Source organism: Natrix helvetica, assembly GCF_964273705.1.
Source record: "Natrix helvetica genome assembly, chromosome: 10".
Taxonomy (NCBI): Eukaryota; Metazoa; Chordata; class Lepidosauria; order Squamata; family Natricidae; genus Natrix; species Natrix helvetica.
This window is the reverse complement of record NC_138561.1, coordinates 18,970,897-18,986,006: the sequence shown is the minus strand read 5'-3', so window position 1 is coordinate 18,986,006 and position 15,110 is coordinate 18,970,897.

Below are 15,110 nucleotides of genomic sequence, written 5' to 3'. Positions count from 1 at the left end.
CGTTCTGGGAACGGCAGATGCCGACTTTCCACCGTCTCCCCCTTCTTCTCAGACAGGCACATGTTGGCGTTCTCATTCGCTCTTGATTCGGCTCGCTGCCGTTGGCCCATATTCCCTCGTATTCTTTGGCTTCCCAGCCCACTATTGTCATTAAGGCTCCTTCTTATAAGTTACGATAATTTAAACCAGCTCGATTTGACACCAAGATTAACCTCCCCTCCCCGGAGCTTTTCAGGAAAGGGAATTGTGGTATTTCGGCAGGAGGTTTGGATTATTCAACTAATATTTTGCAACCCCAAACCAAATACTTTCCATGTAAAGAAATTAATCCGGAGAGTTAGACCTATTCCCATCTGTGGGTCAAACTTGTGGCCTTCAACTCCCAGAATTTCCCAGCATCCTTGCTCCACCCGTTTTGTTGTCCATCTGCTGAAGTTGAGAAACTTCTGGGGCCTTCTGGAACCATCTGGATTTTTTTCTTACCATTAACGTTTTTATTGAGCTGTAAAGTATCGTAAAATACAAAATGCAAAGTAAATAGGAAAGCAGTGGGGAGGGAAAGGGGAAGAAGAAGTGAGGGAAGGTAAGAAAAGAAGAAGGAGGAGGAGGAAGAGGAGGAGGAGGAACATTGACTTCCAACTTTCTCTGTTACAAGGAAAACAAGGCATTAACATCAATTCACAGCTTTTTGCGTTTTCATAACAACATGAACAAGCCATTTCTATAAAGATCTATCAGCCTAATTGATAAAGTCCAGAGTTTCATTCTTCTCCACATCAAGCACGAAATTCAGAAGTACTTATATTCTTTTCTTTAATCAAAGGGGTCAATTTTGCCATTTTGGCCAACTCCCATAAACCATTCGACCATGATAAGAATCGAAGGGCCCTTCCATTTTTGTGCATACAATAGTTTTGCTGCTGTCAACATACATAATGACAAAGTTCCCTTTTTTTTTTCTCGAGTTCTTTTTCCATTAAATCCAAAAGGAAAAGTTTTGGTTTCAGTTTTATCTCCGTTTTCCAAAAAATATAAAAAAAATTGTATCGAAACAGGAATCATACCCCAAAATTTCATTTTGCTTTATTACATGTGCACCATAGATGATAAAAAGCTTTTAAAAATCTGCGCAGACGATTCAATCCTGCTGAATCCGCAGCCAAAGACCTTTTGCCCTTTAAAACTAAGGACGGGGGAAGTTACAGTAAGGACCTCAAGATGCCTACAGACCTTTAAACCTTCTGAAGTGGTGTAGGGTTTCCAGCCTAAGCAGGGAGTTGGACTAGAGACCTCCAAGGTCCCTTCCAACTCTGTTATTCTAGTGTAATCTAATCTAGTCTCTCTTCTCTTCTCTTCTATTTTCTGTTTTCTCTATTCTATTTTCCATTTTCTATTCTATTCTATTTTCTCTTCAATTTTCTCTTCTGTATTCTCTATTCTATTCTATTCTATTCTGCGTTTCAGAAATGTTCCCCAGTAAAGATCCATACTTTGTGTGAACACATGAGAAGCACTTGGAAGCTCTCTTAGATGGGGTTTGGCACCGGATAAGCCCTAAATTAGATCATATTTGTTCTTTGAAAATACCCACAAGTGTTTGCCTAATTAAACAGAAGCATTATCATACGGATTTATTAGCTTACACTAAGTATAGATTAAGCAAAACCATTCCGGCTTGATTTGCAACCGAGGCAGCCCATAGATTTAATCCGAAGCATGCACTTACAAACATATGTTAATTTTCCTTTAAAAAAATTAAAAGATATAAATAAAAGCTGGATTCCAATAGAAGGTTGATTTGGGGGTGACTTTAGAGTGTCCTTCGTCCTTGTGACAGGAGAACGAGCGATAGGGAGCTGTATTGACATATTCTTCATTTTATAAAAAGCACTTTTTGGATTGGATTGTGATATGTAGTCCTAGTTCTTCAGAAGGCTCCCAAAACCCAAATGAAGGGGATTTTTAAAAATTATTTAAAATTATGTTTGTTTCTCTGTTACTTCTTCCCTCCATCGGTTTCTCATCTCTAAATCGATGGTAAAATTAAGTATAAAGGTAAAAGTTCCCCTCACACATGTGCCAGTCATTCCTGACTCTAGGGGGTGGTGCTCATCTCCGTTTCAAAGCCAAAGAGCCAGCGCTGTCTGAAGAAGTCTCCGTGGTCATGTGGCTGGCATGACTAAATGCCGAAGGAGCATGGAACGCTATTACCTTCCCACCAAAGTTGGTTCCTATTTTTCTACTTGCATTTTTATGTGCTTTCAAACTGCTAGGTTGGCAGAAGCTGGGACAAGTAATGGGAGCTCACTCCGTTACGCGGCACTAGGGATTCGAACCGCAGAACTGCTGACCTTCTGATCGATAAGCTCAGCATCTTAGCCACTGAGCCACTATATCTCATGAATTGAATTAAGCGTAGACAATGCCTAAAATGAGCTAAAATGAAGGAGAAAAGAGAGTAGTATTTCTCAAACTTGACCATTTTAAGAAGTGTGGACATCAACTCCCAGAATTCCCCATATACAGGAAATTGGCTATCATCATGATAAACTTGGCTAAGCCAAGGCAAAATTTTACTACGACGACAGACCAGTATAGAGCTACATCTATGCCTCTTTCATGGCAACACAATAGGAGTAGGGCTTTGTTTTTTTCATTTTCTACTCCAGTTAGCTATACAATTCTCAGATTTCCTCTTGGTCTCCTTTCCTATATGAACTGGGCTCATCCTGCTTATCTTTAAGCCTGAATAAGATCCACCAGATAGGAGAGTATAAAAAACTCCTCAAGACGTCCTCCCAGCCTCCAATCTTTTCCTTAACGATTCCCCCCCCCCCCTTAGGTGCCAATTGATGAGATCAATGTTATTTCTGGCTCAAACGCTCGTAATTTCTAATTAAAAGGAACGTTGGAAACCTTCGAACAATCCACTTTTATGGCTTTGGACTCGTCACAATCTCTAATTTGAAATTCAGGTATTAAGAAAATTGGATCTCTTATTTTTGTGAAAAGGAAGGGAAAGAGGGACTTAATAAGCATTTTCATAATTAATCAGCAGGTTCTTTGCAAAGACGAATGTAACAAACTTTCTGGAGGACAATTACCAGAGATCTATGTATGCAAATGCAAAAGGCCAAAGTTTCTATCGCTTCTTTGTGACTTGTTAATCATATGCAAGTTGGAAAACTCCCCAAAGAAGGGAGAAGGTGTGTGTGTGGGGGGGGGGAAGCACTAATGAAGCAAATTTCTTTTCTAAATAGCATTCTAAGAGGAAGACAATCCTGGGCACCAAAAGCTTTATTTGCCTCACCGCAACTTGGAGACCACCCATTGTTACTAAATTGCCATTTTTAATGAGGGGATATTTAATAATAAATGATTGGCGAATAAGCCTGTTCGCTATGTTTCATTGTAATTACATGCAGATGAAATGAGGGTTGTTTTCTTTTCCTTTTTCCTTTTTCTTGGCTCCAACTATTACCTTTTGGAACATGGTCCCCATCAAATGGTCAAATATGCCTTCAGAAATTGGGGGAGCTTCATCCCTGGAAGCTCTCAAGAAGAGACTGTACTGCCATCTGTCAGAAATGGTGTGTGGTCTCCGGCTTGGCCGGAGGGGGGTTGGACTAGATGACCTATAAGGTCCCTTCCAACTCTGTTATTCTCTTCTCTTCAGAATTTTATTCCATTTTATTCAGAATTCCATTCTATTCTATTCCATTCCATTCCTTTCTCGATTCTATTCTATTATTTTCTATTCTATTCTTAATACTATTCTATTCTATTCTATTCTATCTTCTATTCCATTCCATTCTATTCCATTCCATTCTATTCTATCTTCTATTCTATTCTATTTTCTATTCTTAATACTATTCTATTCCATTCATGTTCTTCTACTTGGAAAAAAGCTGAATAACCCAACTGTTATAAGCGAGCTTTATTTAAAGAACGTTTGAGGTTTGTGGTTCCTTTTAACCATCCTTCCCTACTGCAGGGACCCATTTTTATTTAGTTCATTTTATGGATTCCCTTTATTTCAATAGAGGCAGCCCTCAACTTATGACCACCATTGAGCCCAAAATTAATGTTGTTAAGTGAAACGTTTGTTACGTGAGCTTTGCATCCCTTTTCCGACTTTTCTTGCCACGGTTATTAACTAAATTGCATTGCAGTTGTTCAGTTGTTAGCAACATGATTGTTAAGCGACTCTAGCTCCCCCCACTGACTTTGCTTGTCAGAAAGTTGCAAAGGGAGATTCCCGTGACCCCGGGACGCTACAACCGCCATAAGGCCAAGCGTCTGAATTTTGATGACGTGACCGCATGGGGATGCTGCAAGAGTTTTATGTATGAAAAAACCGATGAGAAGTCCCTTTTTCCCCCTGGTGGTGTCGCTGTGAACGGTCAGTCACTGAACTGCTGTTAGTCAAGGACGACCTACGTAGGAATCGTGATTCCCCGTGTGATCCTGATCAACACAACCTGGGCTTTGGTTGAACCTCACTCAACCCTGAAGCTTCTGATAAGCGCTCCTCGAGCGTGGAAAAGTTTTCTTTGAATGCACAGAAGCATGTGGTTTTTTTTTTAGAAGCGCTTCACGAATGCTTTCAACCTGTCTGGTTGTGAGGTGTGAACCCCAGAAAAAGCAAAAAAAAAAAGGCCCAGAGAGAGACTTCTGTTTGCTCAGCTCCTTTTGCTACGCCGGATGGACGCAAAGAGTCAAAAGAAGGGCGAACGACACCAAGGCTTCTTCTGCATTGCTGAGGCAGTATGTCACGCCATCCAGATCCACGTCAAGGTTTCCATCAGGAATGAGTGCGCTGCCAGGAACACACAACGGCTTGCCAAGCCCTGGTCAACGTTATGGGAAACGGTGTGAGATTATGCTCTGGAGTCCCCTGCTAAGCACGCAGGGCTGGCACCGGTCCCTAGAAGTCTTTGCATTCCTCCCAAAACAGATGCAGAGGGCGCATTCTTCGACAGAGAGTCCTTCAGAAGAAGAGCATCTTGCTACAAGATGTCTTAGTAGCTCTGAAGGGACCATGTGAGACAATAACGGAATAACAGAGTTGGAAGGGAGCTCGGAGGTCTTCTAGTCTGACCCCCTGCACAGGGCAGGAAACCCTATACCGTTTCAGACAAACAATTGGCCAATCTCTTCTTTAAAAACCTCCCGTGATGGAGCACCCAGAATTTTTGAAGGCAAGTCGTTCCAATTTTTAATTGTTCTCGTTGTCAGGAAATTTCTGCTTGGTTCCAGGTTGCTTCTCTCTTCGATTAGTTTCCATCCATTGTTTCTTGTCTTGCCTTCGGGTGCTTTGGAGAAAAGGTTGACTTCCTCTTCTTGGAGGCAGCCCCACAAATATTGGAAGACTGCTAAAAGTTCAGAGAAAAGCAACTAAAATGACCAAAGGCCACAAAGAAGAGCGGGGTCAAATTATTCTCCAAAGCACCAGAGGGCAGGGCAAGAAACAATGCTTGGAAACTAATCAAGGAGAGAAGCAACCTGGAATTAAGGAGAAACTTCCTAACTGTGAGGACAATTAACCAGTGGAACAGAAGTTGCCTTCAGAAGTTGTGGTTGTTCTACCACTGGAGGTTTTTAAGAAGAGACTAGACAGACACTTGTCTGAGATGGTATAGGTTCTCCTGCTTGAACAGGGGGCTGGACTAGAAGACCTCCAAGGTCCCTTCCAGATTCTATTCTATTCTAAGGATGTCTCCCCTAGTCCTTCTTTTCATCAGTTCCTGCAACCGTTCTTCATACATTTTAGCCTCCAGTCCTCTAATTAACGGTCTTGCTCGTATGCCCACTGCAGTTAATTCCATGATTGGACTTTCTCCTGGATAATGTAACTTCTTAGATTCCCAACCCCAAGGCTTTCTCCCCGCAGGGAAAGGCAGTGTACATGTCACGTCTGGCTCCAATATATCCCTTTAACAACACACCTGGCAAGCACGATGGGCTGGGAGCAAGTGGCTGAGTTCACACAACGGGCTAGACAAGGTTTAAAACCATGTCAGGTAGTTTAGCGGTTCAGCATGTTATGAGAATGCAACCATTGGCGCAGTTCAGGTTTTTTTTTTACTACCGGTTCTGTGGGCGTGGCTTGGTGGGCATGGCAGAGGAAGGACACTGTAAAATCCCCATTCCCTCCCTACTCCGGGGCAAGGATACTGCAAAATCTCCAATCTGGGGCCAGCCAGAGGTGACATTTGCCAGTTCTCTGAACTACTCAAAATTTCCGCTACCAGTTCTCCAGAACCTTTCAGAACCTGCTGGATTTCACCCCTGCATTGGTGTAACATGTTAGATGAAGCAGCCCATCCCATTAAACCATGCTTTATTTGGTTGGATAAGGTCTGACAGGCAAACATTGTGCATGGCAGTTTTGTTAACCCAGATTTACGATGAAAAAGTGGGATTTTATGGCTCAGAATTATTTTTTAACCGAAGCTGGTTCTAGGTTCACATTGATATCAAATTTTCCGATGGAGAAGGGCACAGATGAGAGGGAGGACGAGAGAATGAACTTTGTTTAAATGCCACCTTACAATCTTTAAATTCCTATGTAATAAAACTCGGGGCTAGGGTGGTTTTAGCTCTTCATTTTTAGAACTAGCAAAAGCTGAAAAGTTACACTTGGGTCGCTGAGAATAAGCCTTGTAACGGCCTGACTTATTTCTTGAGTGGACATGCAAGGAAATTGCTCGTGGGAATTTAAAAAATGTAAGCATGGGACTGGTGGTGAAAATAAAAGCAGGGAGATGGGAAGAGTGGGGTTATTTACAAATTCAGATCCTGGCAATTTCTCTTTTTTTTTTAATCCACATGAAAATATGTAACGCACTGCTCTAAAGAATTAGCATATGGCTCCATCTACAGTCTGGAATCAAATGCACACATATATTCCTTCTAGTCCACTTGTAATTCCTAAAACTATGTTTCTCATGTCTGTCTGTCTATCATCTTTCTATTTCTCTTCCATCTATCTGCCTGCTTGCCTGCCTGCCTATCCCCATCATCCATCCATCTATCTTTCATCTATCTATCTATCATCTATCTATCTATCTATCTATCTATCTATCTATCTATCTATCTATCTATCATCTATCTATCTATCTATCTATCTATCTATCTATCTATCTATCTATCTATCTATCATCTTCTATCATCTCTTCTGCCTGCCTGCCTGCCTCCATCCATCTACCTACCACCTACCTACCTACCTACCTACCTACCTTCTATCATCTCTTCTGCCTATCTATCTCCATCCATCCACCTACCTACCTACCTACCTACCTACCTACCTACCTACCTACCTACCTTCTATCATCTCTTCTGCCTGCCTATCTCCATTTATCTATCTGTCTCTGTCTCTCTCTCATCTTATCCTTTGTTTTCCAGGAAGTCCATTAAACTTAAGGTGGCTTATGAGCAAGTAAGCAGATGGGGAACTCTACTATTTATTGCCCAACAAAGTAATATTCTCTTTTTTTTCCCATCCAGAGGACTGGGAAAACTTCTCCGTGAAGGATTAGCGTTGGGGGGCGGGGGGGGGGGGAGAAGGGAGCAGCATCAAGTTGCCCACAATGAACTCTGACTTCAAATTGAGTTGGTTCTGCAGATACTCCAGAATGCTATTAACTTTCTGAAAATTATTATCTTGTTTTCCTGACCTTACAAAATTGATTCAATAGAAGGGAATATTTGTAGCTCAGGGTTGAAATGAAGGGGTCCCTGTCTGAACCTTGTGCTTTTCTTGCAGACATTTCATGACTCAAGTAGGTAACATCATCAGTGCTAGAAGGGAGTGGGATTTGCTCTCTTTATATGGACGTAGTTTGCCAGGTCAGTCTTGGTGGGAGCTGAGGTTTCTTAATTACGCTGTTATTTACTGTTTGCTTGTCTGAGTTGCTAGTTTGAGGGTTTTTTCTTAAACATACACAAACCTCTAACTAGAACTAAAGGAGAAACTGATTCTCTTTGCAGGGAATATTAGTTAAGGAAATAACTTTTCAAAATACTTATTTGAAGATGCAAAAACCTCCCTTCACTAACATTTCTAGATAGTTTACATAGGAGTAAAGTTACAATATAAAAATTCTCTCTCTCTCTCTCTCTCTGTCTCTTTAAATCTCCTGGCATCTTTATTAAACACTATTTGCTTTTGAAACTAATACCTCTATTTCCACCTGCACTTATATTTCTGGGGCCACCTACTGTATGCATACATTCATCTCCTGCCCATCTCTTTCTCTTTCCAATCTGCAGTGTTGCAGATTTTTCAAACTCCCATCGTTTTCAAAAAGATAGGCAGACCTTATTACAGACGGAGAAGTTTTAAGAATCAAATTAAGCCACAGAGAAGACAGAGGGCTAAAGTCCTACAGTGACTTTTTAAATGAAAATGAAATATTTTCATTTTTGAAGTACAATAACACAGAGTTGTAAAATTACCTCTGATTAATATCAAACACACGTTTTATGCGAGGCAATTTGATTATAATCTGATTATCTGACCTTGTAATTAAAGTTTATCAGGGTGTCCCGAGCCTCTCTCTCTATGTAATAGCTTCTTTTAGCCCAGTAGGAAAAGCAACAGGAAATCTAAGCCTCCAGTTTTGCATTTAAATAAGTGGAAAAATGTGGTAATAACATGACAAACAGGTCTGGTTTTTTTATCATTAATCATGCTAAGCAATATTCATAAATTCAATTTTGAAGAAGTTGGATACTTTTTCTCCCCGTTATTAGTTTCGGTGTTATTAAATGAGATTGTTTCTGACTAATATATTTCTCGACTCAAACGGTAGCTCCGAGCTGTTATTCAAATCAAATAACATGCCCCTTACTTGTGCCTAGCACTCATAAATGCCAAGTTGTGATACATTTCTTGGTGATGGTCACGAATATTAAAGGAGGCAATAAAGCTTCTAATATCTCATAAGTAAGCTGATTTTTCTAAAGGACTGGAATCAGCCGATATGGAAGAGACGGGGGGGGAGGGGGGATTTCTGGACTATAAGGTCTAAAGCTACATCTTTTTTTCTTTCCTTTCTTTCTGTTTCTTTCCTTTCTTTCTTTCTCTCTCTTCTCTTTCTTCATTCTCTCCCTTCCTTTTTCTTTTTTTCCCCTTCCTTCCCCTTTCTTTCTTTTTCTTCCTTTCTTCATTCCCTTCCCTCCCTCCCTTTTTCTTTCTTTTCTTTTTTCCTTCCTTTCCTCCCTTCCTCCCTTTCTTTCTCTGTCTTTTTTGTCTTTCTTCATTCCTTTCCCTCCTTTTCTTTTTCTTTTTTCCCTTTCTTCCTTCTTTCCCCTTTCTTTTCTTCCTTTCTTCATTCCCTTCCCTTTCTTTTTCTTTCTTTTCTTTTTCTTCCTTCCTTCCTTTCCTTCCTTGCCTCCCTCCCTCCCTTTCTTTCTTTTTCTTTCTCTCTCTCTCTCCTTATTTCCTCCTCCTCCTCCTCTTCTTCCTCCAAATACTCATCATATGGTTCAAGTATCGTGTGAACCTCCGCCAAATATGGCTTGTTTCATGAACCATATTTAAAAACCTGAAATATGCAACTTTGTCTGAGAGAGGAGGAGGAGGAGAAGATCTCACTTCTTGCATATGCATTGAAATATATGTTAACAAATTTATCCAGCTGATTTCTATGGGATTTAAATGCTACGAACTGTAGCCAATAGTAGAGAGGAGACCATCTGTGGCTCAGAGTTTTTATTTATTTATCTATATAATTGTAAAATTTATTGACCACCCATCTTAACACAGGGTAACTCGGGGCGGCTTACTATCTTAAAAGCCCTGAACCGTTGGGTTCAGTGTTTCTCAACCTTGGTCCCGGCAACCTTAGTAACCTCGATGAAGAGGTGTGGCCCAGTTGGCTGGGAAAACTATTGGAAGTCTACATATCTTAAAAGTTCCAAGGTTACGGAAGGATAGAGAAAAATCAGGAGTATTATAAAGTGTGCAGTAGATGGTATAAATGGTTGGACGATAGACACAAGGTATAGGAATTAAGTATTATCTACAACAAATACGATAACACTGTATAAATCCATAAATATTATTATATTCTAAGTCACTATATAATATAGACTAGAGTATATTAGAGAACATAGAAATGGTGCTTATGTAAATATAAATGATATTAATGATACTGATACGGACTCGCTGTAATGAGTGGAAATGTGTGTTTATTAAAATATTTGTGTTTTTTGAATGTTGAAATAAGTTTAATTAAAAAAAATTAAAAACTAAAATAAAAATAAACTTCTACTTTTAAAACAAACCAAAAAAGGGTCCAAGGTTGAGAAACACCAGGTGGGGTCTGTGCCTTTGTAAACATCAATGCAAACCAGGAGAAGTCTACCTCCACTTCATAGCCAGGTCCTTGGAGATTAGAAATAATGTCTCGCAAGACTTTTTCCTCTCCTTTTATTTTACTTCATTTAGTTATTAAATTTCTGTGCCTCCCTTCTCACGCTTGAGCAACTCAGCAATTAAATCATTAAAAACATTCTTTCTTTCCTTTCCTCCTCTTCTTTTACTCTCCGGAAATCTAGGGAGGGTCCCTTCGAAAAACACCGCCCACATCTTCTCACTTTCGATGGGCTGAGACCAGGGGTAAAATCGAGCAGGTTCTGGAGAACCAGTAGCGGAAATTTTGAGTAGTTTGGAGAACCGGCAAATGCCACCTCTGGCTGGCTCCAGACTGGGGTAGGAATGAAGATTTTGCAGTATCCTTCCCCTGCCATGCCCACCAAGCCACACCACGCTCACCAAGCCACGCCCACAGAACCGGTAATTTTAAAAATTGAATTTCACCACTAGCTGAGACACCCTCCTACGGTGATCCATTTTGTGTGTGTGTGTCTCTCTCCGGTCTCCCAAGGCCATTCCCACATACAGTTAGTCCTCAATTTACAACCACAATTGAGCCGAAAATGTATGTGGTGAAGTGAGAAATCTGTTAAGGGAATTTTGTCCTAGTTTACGAGTTTTCTTGCCACCTTTGCGAAGTGAATCATGGAACTTGTTCAATTAGTAACACGGTTAAGTCCGTCTGGCTTCCCCGTTGACTTTGCTTCGCAAAAGATGATCATATGAGCCCAGGGCATTGCAACCGTCATAAATAGGAACTGGTTGCCAAGCAGCCAAATGCAAATCATGTGAACCCTGGGGATGCTGTAACGGTCGTAAGTGTGAAAAATGATCCTAAGTCACATTCTTCAGTGCTGTTGTAATTTCAAAATGGTCACGAAATGAACTGTACCATTATGGTGAAGATAGGCACAAATTGCAGGCTAACTCTGCCGACTGCCACCAGTTCGATCCTGACTGGCTCAAGATTGACTCATCCTTCCATCCTTCCGAGGTCGGTAAAACAAGGACTCAGATTGTTGGGGGCAATAGACTGACACTGTAAACTGCTTAGAGAGGGCTGGAAAGCACTGTGAAGCGGTATATAAGTCTAAGGGCTAGTGCTAAACCGCCCGTTGAAAGCTGGAATTTGGTGTTCTTGCGTGAGAAGCTGGTTATTTTTTAAGATGTTCTGCTTAGGATTTGGCTGTGAACCGGGTGCCGCTTTGCAATGAAGTGCTTGAAATGGGCTCCCTTCCCTCCCCCCCTAAACTGCCTCACCCCTCGATTCCGTCAATCTGCAAGGGCGTCTTTTGTTTTCTTCTCCGTTTCTTCATAAGCCTGTTGCTGATGGAAAGGCGCAGCTCAGGGAGCTTAACCGTTATGTGCAATGACCTTTACTTTTCATATTAATATATTATTGCCAGATCTGTACGACTCGGAGAAGGTAGTTTGGAAATTCAGATGAAATGCCAATGCAACGCGGCGTCTTCCGTCCAGACCCTTCTCCTCCCACCCATCGACCCTCCCCGTCTCCCAGCTCGGGCATCCGGCGGTGGCAAATTAATATTCACTCTTCCCCCTCTTTCTCTCTGTCCTTCTCTCTCTCTTTCTCTGTCCTTCCCTCTCTCTCCTTTCTGTCCTTCTCTTTCTCTCTCTCCTTCTCTCTGTGTCTCTGTCCTTCCCTCTCTTCTCTGTCCTTCTTTTTCTGTCCTTTTGCTCTTTTCCCCCCTCTCCTTCTCTTTCTCCTTGTCTCTCCTTCTCGCTCATCTTTCTGTCCTTCCCTCTCTTCTCTCTGTCCTTCTCTTTCTCTGTTCTTCTGTGTGTCTGTCCTTCCCTCTCTTCTTTCATTCTTTCTCTCCTTCTCTCTCTCTGTCTTACTTTCTCTCTGTCCTTCTCTTTTTCTCTCTCCTTCTCTCTCTCTCTCTGTCCCTGTCTTTCTCCCCCCACTCCTCTTTCTCTTTCCTTTCTCTTTTATTAACTCGGAAAGCTTTGCCCAAGCAACTTGATCGAGAGTAACATTATCAAGAGCTTTGCGGGTCCGCTTCTTTTGTCATTTCCACACCCGTGTCGGCTCGACACTCGTCACTGTCAATCAAACCGCAATAAGACGCAGATGAGTTGCTCATTTGGTTTAATAAAATCTCCCTGCTTATTTGCAGTGCAGTCATTATGCCACATAATTGCTGCGCCGCCGAGGTGAACAGCAGCCGGTTGCCTGGGGATATGAAGGAAAGGGGGATATGAAGGCGTTTGCTCCTCTACTTGTATCCCTCTCCCTAGTCACTCATATCCCTAAAATTAATATTGTATTTGAATCTGCTCCCCCCCCCTTCCGTCCCCCAACGCGAACCCGTGCCGATGCAAGGCTAACATTGTTATTACTTATTATTTGGACGTGAAGTCATTTATTTTGAATTGCCTTGGCAAGCCTGCCAAGCTCAATTGCATTCAGGAGGGCTCGGTGCCAGTTTTAATGGCCACTGGAAAGCGAGGATCCAGAATTAGGAAGAGAGGTTCACCTGCCGTGTGGTACCTAAGCCGGTGGAAAAGATCAAAGCATCGGGCCTCTGCTACTGGGCTTCCACCAACACTTCCACAAACCAAGATAGTTCCTTTCTTAGGCCGAGAGGTCATTGGGGTTTGTGAAAGGAAACAAACCAAGATAGTTCCTTTCTTAGGCCGAGTGATCGCTGTGGTTTCTAAAAGGAAACCAAGATAGTTCCTTTCTTAAGGAGAGAGAGAGATGCTTCTTTATCATTACATGAATATTATTTTTGTCCATAGCAAATGTATGCAAATTGACCTGATAGACTGAAACGCAGATGATTAAGTGATTCATATTTCTTTAATTGGGTTGAAGCCCCTTGTGGCTGCTTCAAACATCATCTTTCTCCAGAGTTGGTTTTCTCCCCCCCCCCCTCCACCTCCCCTCCTATCTATGGGGGAGAGAGAGAGAGAGAGAGAGCTGCTGAAACGAAGTCTGCATGTGAGTCGTTTCTAACAGGGCTTGTCTTCTAACCATTTTGTTTCCTTCAAGGAAACCCTTTTGCTTGTTCATCAAATCTTCATGCAGCATTTCTGGTCGCCTCGGGCAACTTAATCTTTTTTTTTTTGCCCATTCAGATTAGCAAGAGGATGTCTGCCAAGAGCAAAATGAATATTAAATCTTCTCTGAAAAGTTCCATCCAGAACCCCGATTCTTTACAAAGGAAATGATGATGAGTTGGGTTGGCTTTTTTTTTTTTTTTTTGCAAAACTTCTCATTCTTTATAGGGTTTGTCAACTGATTTGGAAGCATCTTTGCTAATTAAGCAGAGGAGTTTAATAGATTAATTCGTTGGCAGGCATCTACATGTGCCGGTAACCTACAAACAGGACTGGCGCCTGGAGCCGTACATCTTGAATATTGCAAGCTGGAATCGTGGTTCATGGGGTTTGAGGTTAACGTATTCTGACTGTAAGACAGGGTGATTTGGAAAAAAAGTCGACAAGCAGCCACCACGAGAAAGAGTTGGGAAAACAGCTCAGTTCAAATTGGATCTGACCGAGAAGGAGGCCCAGTAGAAGCACCTCACTGAGGACTAGGAGCATAGGCTTTCCAAGCAGAGGGAAGACCTGCTGGAGTGCGAGGCCAGATACCGGCGCCTGGAGGCTCAACGAGCTGAGATGGTCATCCAGTTCCAGGCCAAGATGCAGCCCCACTGAAGCAAGGTCCTCTGGCTCTTCGCCACCAGTGGCGCTTCCCTCCAGCCTTCGCCCAAAGCCCCACACCAGGAGGCTGAAGCAGACCCCAAGTCGGAATTTCTGCCCCCCTCCGAACCTCACAGAAAGACCCCAAAGAGGGAGACTCTCTGTAGCAACACAAGCGTTCATTGCACGTATCCGGCCCAGGGGCCATAGTTTGAGGAGCCCTGATTTAGTGCAATATAAAAAATGCAAATAATTTTTCTGCGGACCACCAAAGGTTTCTCATGGACCATCAGTGGTCCATGGACCACCAGTTGGTGACCACTGTCCTAGAGTTTGCATATACAAGAAAGAAAGAAACGGACGGAAGAGCAACAGTCATAGGATTTAGTGGGTTACAGCCGATCTCTAAGCAGTTTACAGAGTCGGCATCTTGCCCCCCAAAAGGATTTGTGTTTGGAAAGTCTGCCTTGATTTAGCAAACCAAATCCACCGGATTCTTTGAATCGGTTTGGCAACGGAATGTGATCCAAAGGGCTGGGATGAATCCATGCATTTATCAAACTGAGCCTGTTCTGGGCAAAGATCCGGATGCTTTAAAGGAGGAAAATGTTTTTAAAAAACGGCTGAGGTTTCCATCTAGTGGCGCCTTTTATTTCCCATCAAAACAAATCAGGCTGGCATCTCGTAACTGGTACCCCCCCCCCCCCCCAAGATCTGGTGCCTGTAAGAGTAACGATCGGCAAGGCATGTTGATCCGTGGCACTGTAAGACTACAGATGCAGACTAAACCATCATGTGGTTTGTTTAGAGCGAGATGAAATGTGCTTTTGTCAATTCAGGCGTGCGTAAACTGTAGGCTGTGATACAGTGTTGTGTCCACCAGGCTTGTTCTAAAAATCTTGGTTAAAGCACCTGATTGTTTTAGGGCAGTGTTTCTTAACCTTGGTAAAGTAAGATGTGTGGATTTCCATTCCCAGAATTCCCCAGCTAAAAGAAAGCTGGCTGGAGGATTCTGGGAGTTGAAATCCACACATCTTGTGAAGATTGGGGCAAG